This window comes from Mycteria americana, chromosome 8, assembly GCF_035582795.1.
Source record: "Mycteria americana isolate JAX WOST 10 ecotype Jacksonville Zoo and Gardens chromosome 8, USCA_MyAme_1.0, whole genome shotgun sequence".
In the NCBI taxonomy this organism is placed as follows: Eukaryota; Metazoa; Chordata; class Aves; order Ciconiiformes; family Ciconiidae; genus Mycteria; species Mycteria americana.
Window position 1 is genome coordinate 51,266,701 of NC_134372.1, and position 17,733 is coordinate 51,284,433.

Sequence of the window (17,733 nt, forward strand, 5' to 3'; positions counted from 1 at the left end):
GTGGGTGTTTGTGGGGAAGCAAGTAGTATATAAATCTTCAATGGCAGGAGGACGATGTATCGTATTTTAATCTTGGGGTTTTTCCCTTGGTTTTGTTCCTCTCTCGCTCTCTTGTTGTTTTCCTTCTCTTTACAATTTATTATTATTATTTTGTTCCAATGATTAAAGTGTTCTTATTTCAACTCACGAGTTTTCTTATTTTTGCTCTTCCGATTCTCTCCCCCATCCCACCGGGGCAGGAGGGCGAGCGAGCGGCCGTGTGGTACTTAACTGCCGACTGGGGCTAAACCACAACGGTCCTTTTTGGCGCCCAATGTGGGGGCATGAATGGTTTGAGATAATAACAGATTAACCAGAGCGTATTAAGGAATTCAGATCTGTTAATAGTTGCGGGCCACGGTATGGATTCACCTGTTCTCGATATTGGTTTATCCGATCCACACCGTGCTCATTTTTTTGCTGTACATGTTAAAGATCGGTGTTGGTTTTTGCAGTTTCCTGTGCTCTGCAGTGATTCGTGATGTTTTGCCTGGGAGATTTGTTATTAAAACAGTGACCTTGAGTTTACTTTGGCATCTAATTTTCATACTGAAACCATTACCGTGTGTCAGGTACCACCTCATGAAGACAATTAGCAATTATACTTCTTCCTCTGAGAGGTTTTTTTATGGAGGAAATACAAAACGGCACCTTGACTACCTTCTACAATGTTTCCTCCTTTGTTACAATAACTTTTCACTATCTTGAACATCCTTGGGTAGTTAAGATACGTCTATCGGTATCGCTCGGGAATATTGTTTTGGTTTTGTCTAAGGTTAGTAAGCAATTTAAGAATATCATCCAGAGATCCGCCCCAAGGCTGGTCTTTCTTTGCCGCGCGGCACTCCTTTATCTTTCTCTCTGCCATCGAGGGTGTCTCTATTCGGTTCCTCTCTCGCTCGGTCATCTCTAGTTTGCCTAGATGCCCTCCTGAGACTCCAAGGCCCTCGCTGGCTCTCCAAGCCTTCTTTTCTTCCTCCGCTGCCTCCTCATTCCTCTACTGTCTATAACAATGTCATCCGAGTCCTTTCTTGTACTCCACAACACTCTTGTAGCACTTTGGCTCCATTTTGATTTTTTGGTTTATTTGTTTTGTCCACTTCAGAGCGTACTTCAGAGCTTTGCCATCTAGGATGCCTTCATTCAGTGCTCAGCCTCCTGATGACATCTGTATTTGGTTGAAAACCCCTTCAGAGTTCCTCATTGTTATCTCTGAGTCTTCTTGGGTCTCTCGGGCCCCCTCGGGACTCCTCTGCTCCCTTTACCAAGGTCTCGTGAGACATCTCCTATGCCCCAGAGCCCTGTTTTAGATTGGCAGGGCAATTTGCACCCCTCTCTTCCTCTCAGAACCCTTCCTGAATCCGCGTCTGTTACCAGTGTCAGTCTACGACCAGGAGAGCTCAGAGAAGGCTCCCTTAGGCTGTCATTTTTATAGATAAAGTGGTTGGCTCGTAGCCAAATTGCATGCGATAGGAAAGCTATGCGTGAGGCTCCTTGTACCCACAACTGTCTTTGTTCCTTGATAAACGAGTCTGTGAAAAGCCATCTGCTATTCATGTGTCAATCAATCACATGATCGGTGTTCCAAGCTCATACGCATCGATGCTCACCGTGTCACTCGGCTTCTTTGTGGGTTCTCGGGGAACAGATCGGAACCGGAGGAGTTCTCGGCCCGGCCGCGGCTCAGGCCTTTACCTCCTTTGGAGCCTGTACCCACCTATTGCTAGTTTGGTTAAGAGGTCGAGCACATCCATCACGCTCCACCCCGTGACTACAGTCAATCCGCTTTATCGACTCATGGAGCGGTAGCACGGTTACCTCTTGCCTCTGTGTCATAAATATGTGATGTATTGCAGATCAGTGGTAAGAGTCCAATTATTTGATAAGCTGTTTAGTTTAAGCGTCCTAATTAATGTGAGTTATATACTCTTTTACGTACAGAATCAATTGATTGTATGCGTTTTACCTCCTGGACTGATATAATTTGTTTCATTTTTTGCCAAGCTTTCATATACAGAACGATTATAAGCAATAAACATAGTAGGGTTAAAACTAACAAAACTACAATAGGATGCAATGTAATCAATTTGCCATGTTGACCAGAGGGTTTTTCCCTCATTAATGTGTAGGGGCGCTGTTGTAGCGGGGTGATCTGTTTGCAACTTCAATTTACGTTGGGGGCATTCTGTAAGGATGATTTCACATGTTTTCCTGTTTAGAGGCCAACCTCAGCTGTGGGCTGCAAAATAAAGTGCTTCTTGGCCTGTGGGGCCTAATTTTTGATGTAATCGTTCCCCTCGTCGGTACCATTTGGGATCTGGTGTATCTCCTGTTTTTGTTCCCCTAATTCTGGCTAATACATCTACTTGTTGGTGAATCATTTTGTGGCTGGTTGGTCATTGTGTACATGGCCTTTTTCCCATCCTAGTTTAAAGGGTGCCTGTTTGGCTATATCTAATAGTAATTGCCAGTCTTCAGTTCTCCAAACTGGGGATCTATTTACTTTCCAATTTAGGGCTTCCCGTTGACAAAGCCATTGCGTGGCACCTGCCCGCACGGCCTAGGAGTCGATATAAGATAACTTTTGCTCCGTTTTGTGCTGCTAGAACAACTGCCCTTAGTTCTCCCACTCGTGCGCTACCTTCCCCACCTTCTATTACTTGTTTGCCGGCGGTAATTTCTAATGCAGCGGCTTTAGTACCGCCGTTTGCCGTTTACCCTCTTTGCCGAGGCATTGGTAAACCAAATGCCTTTGGTCGGTGTTTTCTCAGCGAGGGGAGGCGCATTGAGAATCGGTGAGGGTTTCCATGGCTCTTTTAGTGCTAGGGGGTCAGTGTTTACAGGTATTTGTAATTTGGAAATTTTTGTATGTCCTTCAGTCAATTGCATTTCATCTGCTACTCCTATCGGGTAGGCGTACCATTTTCCAGTGGTGGCTTTCTGTGCAATTCCTTCTGGTGGAGAAGTTTCCTGGATTGGGGCATCTGTAACTGTTCTATTTTACTTAGGGTGTCTGGTGGTATTGCCACACTACCTGCAATCTACCAAGTACCTAAAATGTTTACTTCTCTACTCGGTCCCTGACGTTTTTCTAGTGGGACTTCAATTCTAGTGGGAAGCTGCCGCTTCCCCCACCTTTTCAGCGGAGGTCCCTCTGATTAGGATATCATCTATATATTGGTACAGTTTCACATCTTGAAATGTCTTGAAATGTCTAGTCTTGAGTGAGACTGTCTGTAAGAACTCGGCGAGCGCAGCGTGAGCAATCGTGGGTGAATGTTTATATCCCTGTGGGAGTCTGTTAAAAAAAAGTGTCTTGTATGCCTTTCCAAGTAAAAGCAGATTTCTCTTTATCCTCCTCCTGCAAGGGGACCATAAAGACCATATCTTTCACATCTAGCACTGCCGTCCACGGGTGTGCGGCCGGTTGTAGCGTGGCTGTCAAAGTTGCAATACTAGGTACTGCAGCCATTAGCAGAGCTGCGTTGGCATTTAGGCACCGATAATCAATTGTCAGACACCATCTCCCATTTGGCTTTCGGACTGGCCAGACCGGCGAATTGTATGGGGAGTGGGTTTCTGGAAATAATGTGCCATTTTTCCAAGTCTGCTATTACTTTGGAAATTCCATTTTGTGCCGCAGCAGAAATCGGGTATCAGAGTACGTTAGTAGTCTTAGAATCGGGGAGCGCAGGGGCTGCGCGGAGTACGTGCGCTGCATTCTCCTGATTTCTGTCGGGGTTAGGGTTGATGTTTGAACCGCAGGACCGTACGCTGCTGTCAGGCAGGCGCCAGGTTCAGCTGTTCAAAACATCAAAACTCAAAATATTTTCACTGTGATCTTTGATTGCAAAGCAAGTAGACGACATGCACTTCTCGCTCGGGAGCCATAAATTAACTTTCACGGCTTGGCAAGTAACGCTCGCTCCGTTCGCTCCGGTTATTTTAACTGTCTGCCGTCCGAGTCTGTCGCGGATGGAGCGATGGTGCGCTTCACTCGCAACAGAGAAGTAAAACTATAGTTTATTGATACAGAATAGGGAGTTAACAAAGTTCAACGCGACAGTGTTTAACAAGATTTGATGGCGAGGTACACTTGATTATTTACTGCATAGAGGACAGGGTCAGACAAAACCGTCAGGGAGATTCTTCCGTTGAGTCATGAGGTTCGGAAAAAGATCCCCTTGCTTTCTAAACTCCTCCTCAGAGAGGAGTCTAGGTGCGGCTAGATCCAGTCCTAGTCCCAGACTCGGTCAACGGTTTATGTCTAAAGGACTATATGTGCGCAATCAATCCTTTATATCACTTAGCTAAGATTTCAAAGTTTAGCATGCTATTAGTCACTTACCGAGAACCTGTTGCGGCAAGGAATCTCTCAGCCTCGAGGAGTAACCTCGAGAGGCGTCCCCGCTCAAGGGGAGATCCCGGCGTGCAGCCCGCTGCCGTGCAGGAGAGCTCCAAGGGCTCTCGGGCCGCTCGCTATTTATGGGGGATAAGACGATTGACCCATAGTCATATTTGCATGCCGACCACAGATTTTAGTTTCTTCGGTGGGCGCATTGCACAATAGCCCTAGGCTCTCGTGTTGCTGTCTGTCTCCCGAATCCACTTTGAGCCGACGCAGCCATCGTGACCAGATGCGTCCGTTACGATCGCCACCGGTGGTTACCACCTGAGCAGGGTTGCAGGAGATAAAGGTCGGGGGCTGGGGAAGCACACCGTCACAGGGTCGCACGCCCAGCTTCTCGGCATTTTGTTGTGTTCGTATTGAAATTTCTGCTTCCGTATCTATTAGAAATGTTATCGTTTGTCACTGAGGGCCAACTGGAATTAAAATATAAGGGCCTCCTTCATGTAGCCATGGCTAGGCTTCCACTTGCTGGAGAGACCGGCCCAATTGCTCTCCTGGCGTTATTTGTTTTTTGATCTCAAGCTTTGTAATTCCTCCTTAAGGGGGAGGAAAGAGTTGTCGCTCGCTCTCGCAGCTGGCAATGGCGCCGGAGTATTTGGAGTACGTTCTGTCCTTTCTCCGTCGCCGTGTTTCTGAAACGCTTGAGTTAGATTCAGGATAACGCTAGCAGGCTGTCCCTTAATCGCAGCTCTGGGAATGCCCAGTGCCAATGCTCTCCTCCACACTTCATTTCTCTACTCCCGAGACTCTGCTTGTGAGTCTTGAGGTGTATTTTCCCTTGGTTTAGTTCCTGTTCCCTGTGGGGGTGTTCGTTTTACCGGTCGCATTTGATGATCTCTCGTTTGGGATCTTGGGTCCGATTTCTCGGTCGACAGATCATCCCACCCTAATCATGGCTACGATTTACAATACCATGCGTTAATTCTGCCCACGTAGGGAGTTGTCTGTGGGGATCATCACCGTCAAATTCCTCATTTTGCCCTGTGTCTCTTTTACTCTCATCCCATTTTGCAATTAAATAAGGCTTAAGAATTGCCAGGGCTCCCCTAATTAGTGGCTTTAGCCTGTTGTAATCTACCGTAGCGGATATCGGGGTGTCACTGGACTCTCCACGTTTATGCATATGCAGGTGGCTTTGGCGATGGCAGCGGAGAGTTCACTTAGGGAATGGACGGGACTTACAGAAGGTTTACCTCAATCCAAGGCATCTATTCCCCCAGCCCAGTAGGCTACCCTACTGGTGGTAGAATGGCCTTCATCTGTCAGGTTGGGTCCTAGGTTTAAGGAAATTCCTCTACCCCAATAACAGTTTGCTTTGTCTCCACTCAACATTATTCGGTCACCACCGCCGAGGCAGACGCACCGCAAATATTCAGTTTCAGTGTCACGTAGCTTTCTGCTGTACTTCTCTTGTAATTTTGCCAGTCGTAATGCATCCCATGGAGTGCTTTGCATACTATATCGCTGACCGCCTCCTCCAGGTCCTTCAGAGTATTCTGCTTTAATAATGGGCCTAGTCTTATATTCGGAGGAGTCCGGAAAGGGTAGCGGGTTAGCATTTTCTTCTTCACGGTCATCTGGATCACCCCAGTATCACCATCCCAATCTTCTGGGGACACTATGAGTTTCCTAATTGGCATGGCATTAGGGGGATGCAGGGCTGCATGAGCACCATCTCGATCTTTTCTTCCAACTTTTGTGTTTTCTCCTTTTCTTCCTGTAATTGTTGCTGCAGCTGCTCCATTTTCAAAGACAGTATTAATTCAGCTGCCTTTCTGCCTTCTATTTCTTCTTTTAGGTCCTGCTCCTTTTTATTGTTCTTTTTCCTATCCCGATAAGCAGCTTCTAAACAGGTACCTAGCATTTTGCCAGTAATTCCTTTCCCTTTTCCATCCTTTGTACGTCCCCTGGCCACTTTTAGCTGTTCTTTCACGGCTTCCTAATTATGCCACTTATCACGAGCCCATTCTTCTGAGAATCTGGGACTCGGACTTATTCCACGCTTCCATAAGTAAACAGCAATACTACCTGCCATCCTGCCGACGACACCGGTTTGTTGCAAAAGAGCGCTTTAGATTGCTTAAAAAAAGAAGATCACTGTCAAAGGTATTGGAAAAAAATGGTTTTAATACGATGTTGTAAAAGTGCAACTTAACAAAGTTCAGTGGCAAGGTTCACTCTATTAATTACTGCATGGAAGAAACCTACAAAGGAAAATTGGGTTACACTCGAGTTAGAATGATTCGTAGAGAGACCGGGAATACAAAAGCGTACGGAGGACCCTCCCCTTGAGTCACCGGGTTCGGAGTAGACCCCTTGCTTTCTAAACTCCTGATGGAGCTTAGGTGCGGCTAGGTCCAATCTTAGTCTCAGACTTGGACAACGGTTTATGTCTAAGGGATTACATATGCAAAATTTATCAGTGTTGCCCTACTACAAGGTTATGCGTGATATAGGTCACTTACCAAAGATCTGCTGTTGGTATAAGGTCTCTCTGCCTCGAGGAGCGACCTTGAGAGGTGTTCCAGCTCAAGGGGAGATCACCGCTATACAGCCACGCTGCCTAGCAGGGAGAGCTCAAAGGCAGCTCGCTTTGGCTGTCATATTTATAGATAAAGCAGCTGGCTCGTAGTCAAATTACACACGATAGGAAAGCTATGCGTGAGGCTCCTCGTACCCACAACTTTCTTTGTTCCTTGCTAAATGAGTGTTGGAAAGGCCATCCGGTATTCACGTGTCGATTGCACGATCGATGTTCCAAGCTCATATACATCATAAGACAGCTCAGGTTGGGTTACTGCTGCACTTGCACTGCTTCTTGTAAGGCTTGTCCTGCATTGGTTCAGGTGGTTCCTGCTATAGTCATTCCCATAGCATGCAAGTCAAATCCTGGGTTACAACAATTTAAAGGTATTTCCATTACAGTCTCCACCCCTGGTCCCTTTGGATCAGACCATTGGGTTTAACATTGCCATGAGCTCCTCCCCTTGCCCCCGCTCCGGCTTGGGCTTATCCACAGACTGCGGTCCCTTAGGGGAGTACCTGCTCCAAGTGGCGCCTCATCTATGAGCCAGTCTCTCCAGGGCTCTACCTGCTGCAGCATAGACTTATGCACAGCTACACTTGCTTTGAGGTGCCCCATTCCGGCGTGGCCTTCTCCATAGGCCACCGTGCCTTGAGATATATATGCACTTCAGCACGGCCTCGCCCACAGCCACAGCCCCTTCAGAAATAAACCTACTGCAACGTGCCCTTACTGACAGCTGCAATCCCTCCAGGGGTGTACCTGCTCTGCCGTGGGTTTATCTAAGGCCACATGCTTTCAGGTGCTCCAGCGTGACCTCGTGCACAGCCACTGATGCTTCAAGGCGTACCTGCTGCAGCATGGACTTACCTACAGCTATATATTGTTTGAGGTGTACCTTTTTCCAGCGTGCACTTATCCTTGAGCCAGTATCCCTTCAGAGGTATACCTGCTGCAGCACAGAAATAAGCACGGCCACGGATGTGTCAAGAGGTACCTGCTGTGGCATCGGCTTATCCACGGCCACAGACACTTTGGGGGGTCCTGCCCCCACGTGGAGTCATCCACAGGTCACGGCCCCTTTGACTAGAGTTCACAATGGAGTTCCAGCCTGTCCAGTACAGCAGCACAGAAACGACGGCGATGCCCTGGCCATCTGCCCGCGCAGCTGTAGTCTAACAGGAGCTGGTGGAAGGCCAGGGCTTATGTAAAGCTGATAAGGGGGATTCAGACTGCAAAGGGGAACGTCTAAACAAGCATTAGTGTCCTTGGAAGTAAAGCACATCCTGGAGAAATAGGAAAGCTAATTACCATGTTTTGGGAACCATGTGAACTTACTAGTAGAAGTGTGATAAAAAGCACCCTCAGGAAAACTGTCCTCCTTATCGTACTAAAAGTCACACCTCTCGAGCCGGAGACCCCGGCCCAAGCACAGTGCCCTCACCTCTGAGCGTGTGCAGCACATTGAAGTAGCGCTGTAGCTTTAAGTTGAAGTAAGAGAAATGTAGACCAATAGAAAACTGCTTTGTGTAACTACTTATGCCTTAGTATAACTACACCGTATAAATACCGTACCTGCATGACCGAACTTTGCGCTAGCTTTGCGGAGCTACCGCCTACCACCCATCTCTGCACAGACATGAAATAAAATACCTCTGCCCTGTGCGTATATTGGCGTCTTGCACACAGGGTAAACGACCTCACGCTTGTGGGATAACAGTTTTGGCACCCCAGATGGGACCGAGCCGACAGCCTCGCCCGGTTCGTCTTGCCACATACGACAGGGAGAAGAGGCCTGAGCGGACTCCAGCGCGCACCGACCTGTCAATGGAGGACTCCTTCGGCTACTCTCCTGCGGTCGGGCGGTAAGCGACGCAACGGTGCAATGCTAGTGAAAAGAGGTATTTTTGGGGGATTGGAGAAAAGGGGGATAGGGGCAAGATCTCTCGGGAAGCAGGCAGCCTGTGTTCTGTTCTGGGCTCTGCATAAGACGCACCAGGAAAGACAGGTGGCAGTAGCGTAGTTCTGTTTGTTTCTCCACGCTGTCCCGTTCAACAGAGGGAGACGTCCCTCGTTCTGGTTTGTGTAGAGATGCTGGGGTTTTCGGTACCGATACGGGCACTGCCGCTTCCCAGGAGGCAGCCCTTTGCTCTCCTCTAGGATGCATCCTGAAGCATTGCAATAAACCTGGGGGAGATGCCATGACTAAAAATCAGCTAAAACGATATCGTAATCAACGATGGCCACAATATTAATGGGAAGATGGTGAAAAATGTCCTGAGAACAGATCCTTGAAATATAACACTATATCGGAATTAATGTTGTGTTGTCTGAGAACTGAAAAATGGGATGAAATGCCTTCTGTGGATATATTTTTTTCATTAAGACGCGATTGGGATATTAGGAAGAAAGGTGGTTTAGTGGATTCTAAACATCGGATTGGAATATATGTGTTAAAAGAGAAAAAAAGTGAAAAACCTCGTTGTATTGAATGGGAAAATTCGGAAGAGGATGTTCAGCTGTCGGTAGCTCCCCCCAAACAGCCCAAATCTGACAGCTCAAGTGGTGATGGAGTTGTGAGTGCGATCTCTAAAAGAACAAGGGGAGAGAAACCCATAGTTCGATCTCCCCTCGGACAGGCTGTAGGGCCTGAAGGAACACCGGTATCCGTACGCGTACCTTTTACTGCTTGTGATTTATTAAACTGCAAACAGGCAGTCGGATCTTATCGAAACAATCCAGAAGGAATGTATAGTACTGTTAATCACGACTCCTAGTCCTAACTGGGGAGATGTACAGGCTCTCCTAGAATATTTGTTTCCCACTGAGGAGAGGAGAAGAATTTGAGAGAAGGCCAGAGAGGGACTGATCCAACAAGGCGGGGGGGTGGGGGGGGTGGGGGGTGCCTAATACCGATATGTACCTCCCGAAAAAGGATCCGGAGTGGGATCCAGACACAAGTGTGAGGGATTAGAGAGCGTAAAGGAATATCAGAAGTGAATTTTGTATGGGATTCAACATGGAGTGCAAAAGCCCAAGAATTTATCTAAACTATCTGAAGTAAGGCAGGGGCATAAGGAAACCCCGTCAGCCTTCTGTGAGAGATTGTGTGAAGTAGCTCGAAAATGGACAGATCTGGATCCAGAAGATGATAGCAATTCAAAGTTATTTAACAGGCTGTTTATCGGTCAAGCAGCAGCAGATATAAGAAAGAGATGACAAAAGGTAGGGGGCGAGGATGGCATGACAGTCTCACGGTTCTTCTCAATCGCATATAAGGTACGTAATACTCGGGAGGAAATAGAAGAGAAGGAGAAGCGGGGACGAGTAAAGCTGCAAGCTTCTTTGTTGGCTGCCTTGATGGAAAAACAAGAAAGAGGGAGAGAAAATACAGGAGGTGAATTTTGTGGGTGAGGAAGGGGCTGTAGAAATAATAGTAGAAATGGTTATGACATTCCCCTGGGAATGAATCGGCGTGCAAATTGTAAGCAAGAGGGCCGTTGGAAAAAAGATTGTCCACGCCGTCTGAGTAATGCGGAAAGAGAGACCGAAGAAGGGGTTGGAGTCATGACGGAGATTGACGGGTTGGACTGAAGGGGGCCAGAGCAATCTATTAAAGCTTCCCCAGATGATCCTCTGGTTCCAGTCAAGCTGGGGAATGAAATAATAGATATTTTTTTTATTTTTCATTGATAGTGGAGCCACATATGCTGTAGTAAGTAGTTGTAGGGGACTCTCCTGATTTCAGCTGAGATAGAGTTAATTTTCTTTATAGTGGCTGGGACGGGGCTATGTTTTGGATTTGTGCTGAAAACAGTGTTGATAATACAGAGATGTTGTAGTTGTTGCTGCACTAGTCAAGGACTTTTCAGCTTCCCATGCTCTGCCAGGTGCAGAAGAAGCTGGGAGGGGACACAGCCAGGATACTTGATCCAAACTGACCAAAGGGCTATTCCACACCATATGATGTCATGCTCAGTATATAAAGCTGGGGAAGAAGAAGGAAGGGGGGATGTTCAGAGCGATGGCATTTGTCTTCCCCCAAGTAACCGCTACGCATGATGGAGCCCTGCTTTCCTGGAGATGGCTGAACACCTGCCTGCCCGTGGGAAGGAGCGAACGAATTCCTTGCTTTGCTGTGCTTGTGCGCGCAGCTTTTGCTTTACCTATTAAACTGTCTTTATCTCAACCCATGAGTTTTCTTACTTTTGCTCTTCCGATTCTCTCCCCCATCCCACCGAGGGGGAGTGAGAGAGCGGCTGTCTGGTGCTTAGTTGCTGGCTGGGGCTAAACCATGACAGGGACCCTTAAGTAGAACTAACATAAGCGTTGTTGGTGAAGAGGGAAAAAGACTTTAAGGCTGTTTTTACAGCCTATGGAATGTTCCATTGGAAACACTAAATTAACTCCTGAATTCCTTTAGATGCCAGAATGCCCCCTACCATTGCTTGGGTGGCATTTACTTGTAAACTGAATGCACAACTAACTTTTTCTGAAGACTCTATTCAGTTGCATATTGCTCCAGAGACTGCCTGGAAAGCCCAGATATGTTTGTTTATCGAGAAAGATCCTAATGAAAAAATGAATATTTCAGAGGACATACTGAATGCGGTCATACCCCCGGTGTGGGCATCGGAGATACCCGGACGAGCAAAGAATGCGACCCTGGTAAAGACCGAACTGAAACCAGGAGCTCGATCGGTAAGAAAGAAACAATACCCCGTTAAGCCGGAGGCCCGAAAAGGATTAAACCTATAATAAGCTCCTTTTTAGAACATGGAGTGTTAACGGGAGCGCCAATCGGAATTTAATACTCCCATCCTACCTGTAAAGAAGCCCCATTCTTCTGAATATAGACTGGTACGGGACTTAATGAGAAATTAACGCAAGGACAGTAGACGTCCACCCTCTGGTTCCAAATCCATATACCCTTCTTACTACAATCCCTAACAGTAATACTTATTTTGCAGTGTTAGATTTAAAGGATGCCGCCTTCTGTATACCTGTGGTATACAGCCAGACCATCTTCGCCTTTGAATGGGAGAACGCAACTCCAGGATGAAAGACGCAACTCTGCTGCCCCGTCCTTCCCCGGGGATTCGAGAACGGCCCTACCTCATTTGGTAAGGTACCGGCCAAAGAATTGGAACTATGGCAAAACGATCACGATGCCGTAACATTGTTGCAATATGTTGATGATTTGCTAATTGGTTCTGACAGTTATGAGGCATGTCTGGAAGCCGCCACCAGTTTGCTTAACTTTCTGGGCTTGGCAGGGTATCCGGTTTCTAAGAAAAAGGCTCAGCTGGGGGGGGCGGGGAAAGGTGCAATATATGGGGTTTGAAATCACCAAAGGACAGAGAGAATTAAGTACTGAGAGAAAAGAGGCCATTTGTAGAATTGCTGTACCGACATCAGAGAAGCAATTAAGAGGATTTCTGGTGATGGCCGGATGGCGTCGCTTACGGATTCCCGATTTTGGACTAATTGCCAAAGCACCGTACGCTGCTGTGAAAGGACCTGAGGGGATTCTCGAATGGACACCTGAATGTAGGAAGAGTTTTGATGAAATTAAAAGGAAACTCACGGAGGCTTCCGCTTTGAGACTCCCGATTTTGAGGAAACCCTTCCGATTATATGTACGTGAACGACAGCGAGCGGCATTAGGAGTTTTGACACAAAGGTCGGGGAGCCGGAAAAGACCGGTGGGATACTTTTCAAAGCAATTAGATGAAGTCAGTAAAGGTTGGCCTGCTTGTTTGAAGGCAGTAGCAGCTACTGCAACCTTAGTTGAAGAATCTGATAAGTTGACGTTTGGCCAACCTATTACTGTATTTGTACCTCACGCCGTGTCTTCTTTTCTTGAAAATAAAGGGCATTAGCGGATCTCCCCACGCAGGTTAGCTAAATATCAAGCTGCGCTGCTGGAACAAGATGAAGTTGTAATCTCCCCGACCTCTGCTCTAAATCCTACAACTCTGCTCCCGATTTCCAAATCCGGTGAATCGCATCGTGACTGCTTAACAACCATCAAACCAGCATACTCTAGCGGGCCTGATCTGCGAGACAAACCCCTATCAAATGCAGAACCGGAGTTATTTACTGATGGAAGCGGTTTTATGTCGGAAGGAAGACGGAAAGCTGGATAGCCAGCGGTAACGCATTCTCGGGCCTTAGAAGCTATATCTTTGCCTAGTAATACATCTGCTCAAAAGGCAGAATTGGTTGCGCTAACACGAGCTTTGGAGTTTAGGGAAAGCGAGTCGATATTTACACAGATTCTAAGTATGCGTTCGGAGCAGCGCACGCACGTGGGACAACTGGGAAAGAAAGAGGACTACTAAGTTCACACGGGACTCCGATCAAATATGGAACAGAAATAATGAAGCTCTTACAGGCAGTCCTTCAACCAAAGGAGGTTGCTATAACGCATCGTAAAGCACATCAGAAGGGAAACGATGAAATCACAAAGGGAAATCGAAAAGCAAACCCGTTAGCAAAAGAAGCAGCATTACGGAAGTCAAAATTTGAAGGGGCTTTAATTCCAGTACCCCTTTGGATTTATCCGCCCCCACAATATACCGAGAAGCAAAATCAATTGGCAGAGCAATTAGATTGTTCCAAAAGCGATCAGGGTCGGTGGGTGACACCACTGAAGCAATTATTAATTTATGAAAAGATGATGGAAATTCTACTTGAGAAACTGCACCGAGAAACACACTCGGGAGCAGATGCATTAGGACTAATTGCCAAAAGACACGTCATTGGGCCAAGAACGCAAAGCCTAGCAGATATAATAGTTAAAAAGCACGCTATCTGTCGTGCCAATAACCCCAAAATTGCAAAGAAAATAACGGGAGGAATCGTAAAATGAGGAACAACTCCCGGGGAATACCGGCAAATAGATTTTACGGAATTGCCGAGGCGTAATCTGTATAAATATTTGTTGGTAACGGTAGACGGTTACCAACCTTTTCTGGTTGGCCCGAAGCTTTCCCCTGTTGTACTAACAAATCTAAGGAAGCGATTAAAATTTTATCGCAAGAAACCATCCCCAGATTCAGGGTTCCGGAAGGTATATTCTCCTATAACAGACCCCGCTTTATTGCAGAAATAGCGCAGGGAGTTTTTAGATTTCTAAATGTTAAATGGGATTTGCACACCCCTCGGAGGCTACGGTCCAGCGGCAAAGTAGAAAGAATGAATCGAACCCTAAAAAGACAGATTTCTAAAGTGTGCCATTGAGGAAACTCAAAGGAAATGGGTAGATATTCGAGCCATAGCATTAATGAGAGTAGCAATTACACCCAGAGTTAGGGAAACTGTTAGTGCATTTGAGATCCTGTATGGGAACGGTATCCAATCGATCATTTAACCGCCATGGGAGACCGCATGCATGTCAAGGGACAGGCTGTAATTAAAGAATATTTGATTTTTCTCTCGCAGAATTTATCCTCCCTGCGTAGGTACCTAAACCAGGAGACTCCCGTTCCCTCGGACGCTCCGATACACCCATTCTAACCGGGAGACACGGTCTACGTGCGAACTTGGAAAGATGAGCCCTTGAAAGAAAAGTGGAAAGAACCTTATACGGTGCTATTGAAAACATATACAGCGGTAAAGGTGAATGGGATTGACTCCCGGATTTGTTATACCGGAGTTGAAAGGGTTAAATACCCGACTAAAAACTTACCGTGATACATAGACTCGCGGGTTTTTTTTTAGTTTCGCTCGCATCCTCGTTCTCTTTTGTTCTCTTCCCCTTTGCAAAGATAGTTTTAGTTACCTGCTGAGCAGAGTTGATGGTAGGACATTTCCTGTAACTTCTTACCCGATAGGACTAAACACGCCTCGAGCAAGCTCGTTCGGCTTCCTAATTAAATCACGGATAACAGGAACTCGGGACCTTTGTGCCGAAGAGAAGCACCAAAGAACTAGTTTAAATCGACCCCCTTGTAACATTCCGAGGCCGAAGGAGGACCGATGAGCTAACTCAATGGCTATCTATGGACAAAGGAAGCCCAAAGTTCAACTAGCGGACAACGTGAGGAAGACTAGGGAAGACCACCGGGAGGGTGAAGAGACCCTAACCCTAATTTTACTGCGCACGCTCGGACTACGTAAATGAACTCTGGGAACTCATCACCATAAAACTGCCCTCTTCAGGAAATCCGATGACTACGTATGATTTTCCTGTATACGAACCGAGGTGTTGCGCTAACCTGGCGGAGCGATCCCCAGCCAGCGCTGCAATAAAGAATACCTGCTTAATAGTCATCCCGACTATCGAGTCCCGATTTCGGCTTTTCACGGCCACAGAGCAAAGGCGGCACCAGACCAGGACAAGCGGATCTTTGCGCCAACTGGATGACTGAAACTCTGACTAACCGGGGACTGTCGATGAATTGTATCAATGTTTTTCTTTTAGAAAAGTACTATTAAAATTACTCCTAGGACACTCTCAGAAAGTGTTATTAATTGAGCACGGTCCAATAAAAATTTTATCTCTGACATCGATTAACCTTGCATTTACTTTTTGTAACAGATACCTAGTCTTAAAACTTGTCCATTTCTTTGGAAGAATCCATTACATCAGCGGTATAACGGCCTGTTTGCCATTACGTAAATCTGCAGCCGATCCCCTCGAGCGGGGAATTTTAGCTTTAGATTTAAAGCAAAGCTATCTTCAGTCTCCAAATTACCCGCTTTCAGAATAGAATGCGGTTAGCGAACGCGACTAGAGTAGGATTACAAGATTTAAATTACTCAGTGACAGGAAACGTCAAAAATTACGTTGCGGAATAGGCTAATCTTAGATTTAATGTTACTACCGGAACACAGGGTATGTCGGTACCTAAAACTGAAAAACAAAGATTGTTGCATCCATAGCCCCAATATAACCGAACATTTAGCTCAACAACTATGTGAAATAAAATAAGTGGCAAAAATCAAGTAGAGATATTCAGGCCTCTAAGCAAAATGTTACAAAGGTTTGGGTTCTCCCTGACCGCACGGTTGGCAAGTTTACTTCAAACGATGATTATAATTGTCATCGTCGTGATATTCATCTGTATTGTTGTTAGCGGTGCCTTAAAATGTGTTACACGACTAATTGTACAAGATACTACGGGAAATAATATACTATTAATGAGAACTAATAATGAGACATACGGGGACTACGAAGAAAAGTCTCACAGTCACAAACGGGGAAATTGTAGTCTAACAGGAGGCGGTGGAAGGCCAGGGCTTACGTAAAGCCGGTAAGGGGGAATCAGACCGGAAAGGGGAACGTCTAAACAAGCGTTACTGTCCTTGGGAGTCGAGCGCATCCTGGAGAAATAGGAAAGCTAAGTACCACGTTTTGGGAACCATCTAAACCTCCTAGTAGAAGCGTGATAAGAAGCACCCTCACGCAACCTATCCTCATTATAATACTAAAAGTCACACCCCTCGAGCCGGAGACCCCGGCCCGAGCAGAGAGCCCTCGCCTCTGAGCGTGCGCAGCATATTAAAGTAGCGCTGTAGCTTTAAGTTGAAGCACGAGAAATGTAGACCAATAGAAAACTGCTTTGTGTAATTACTTACGCCTACGCATAACTAGACCGTATAAATACCGTACCCGCGTGACCGAACTTTGCGCTAGCTTTGCGGAGCTACCGCCTAGCACCCGTCTCCGCGCAGACACGACATAAAATATCTCTGCCCCGTGCGTATATCGGCGTCTCGCACAGCGGGTAAACGACCTCGCAGTCGTGGGATAACGCAGGCACGTCGCCGTTGCCGTTATCCAAGCGTTCCCAGGCACAGCAGAGTCATGCGATCGGCAGTACAGCAAGGTGCGAAAGCAAAAAGCAGCCACTAACAAGCACTAGACTGTCATATACAGTAAGGCAAGCACGCCCCACGGTAAGCACAGAAGCCTGCCAATTAATCGCTAAACAGCAATTAACAGCTATAACTTTGGTCTAGCACACGGCAATCAAACCTTTCGTTATCTTGAACCCTTCGAGCCCCACGTTGGGCACCAAAAAGGACCGTCACGGTTTAACCCCAGCCAGCGACTAAGCACCGCTCAGCCACGTGCTCGCTCCCCCCTGGTGGGAGGGGGGTGAGAATCGGAAGAGTAAAAGCGAGAAAACTCACAGGTTGGGTTAAAGATGGTTTAACAGGTAAAGCAAAAACCACGCACACAAGCAAAGCAAACCAAGGAATTTATTCACTCGTTCCCATTGACAGGCAGGTGTTTGGCCATCTGCAGGAAAGCAGGGCTCCATTATGCATATCGGTTACTCGGGAAGACAAAATGCCGTAACTCAGAACATGTCCCCCCTTCCTCCTTCTTCCCACACCTTTATATGCTGGGCATGACATCATATGGTACGGAATAGCCCTTTAGTCACTTAGGGCCAGCTGTCCCAGCTGTGTCGTGTTTGCGTCCGTCGCCCTCCCCCCCCCCCCCCCCCCCCCAACTTCTTGTGCACCTGGCAGAGCATGGGAAGCTGAAAAGTACTCGATTTAGTATAAGCACTACTTTGCAACAACTAAAACATCTCTCTATTATTCACAGTCTGTTCAGCACATGTCCAAAATGTAGCCCTATACTGGCTACTATAAAGAAAATTAACTCTATCCCGGCCAAAACCAGTACAGTCTCTCCGGCCTCTTCGGGACCTCTCTCACCCCCGTGACGATGCCTGTCGTTCTGTCAGAACCTTTGGCTAAGCTATCTTTGCGCTCCACAGCAGTCCGTCTCTTTTCT

General features: G+C 46.8%; 1 long non-coding RNA gene across 2 annotated transcripts in view; it reads left to right on the top strand.

Moving 5' to 3' along the window:
* LOC142413700 (uncharacterized) overlaps positions 1–8,833 on the top strand; it is a 661,620-nt gene extending 652,787 nt beyond the window's left edge. For both annotated transcript variants that reach the window (XR_012776882.1, XR_012776883.1), the window contains exon 3: positions 8,709–8,833. This is a non-coding gene — a long non-coding RNA (uncharacterized LOC142413700). The remainder of the gene's footprint in view (positions 1–8,708) is intronic.
* The last annotated feature ends 8,900 nt before the right edge of the window (positions 8,834–17,733 follow it).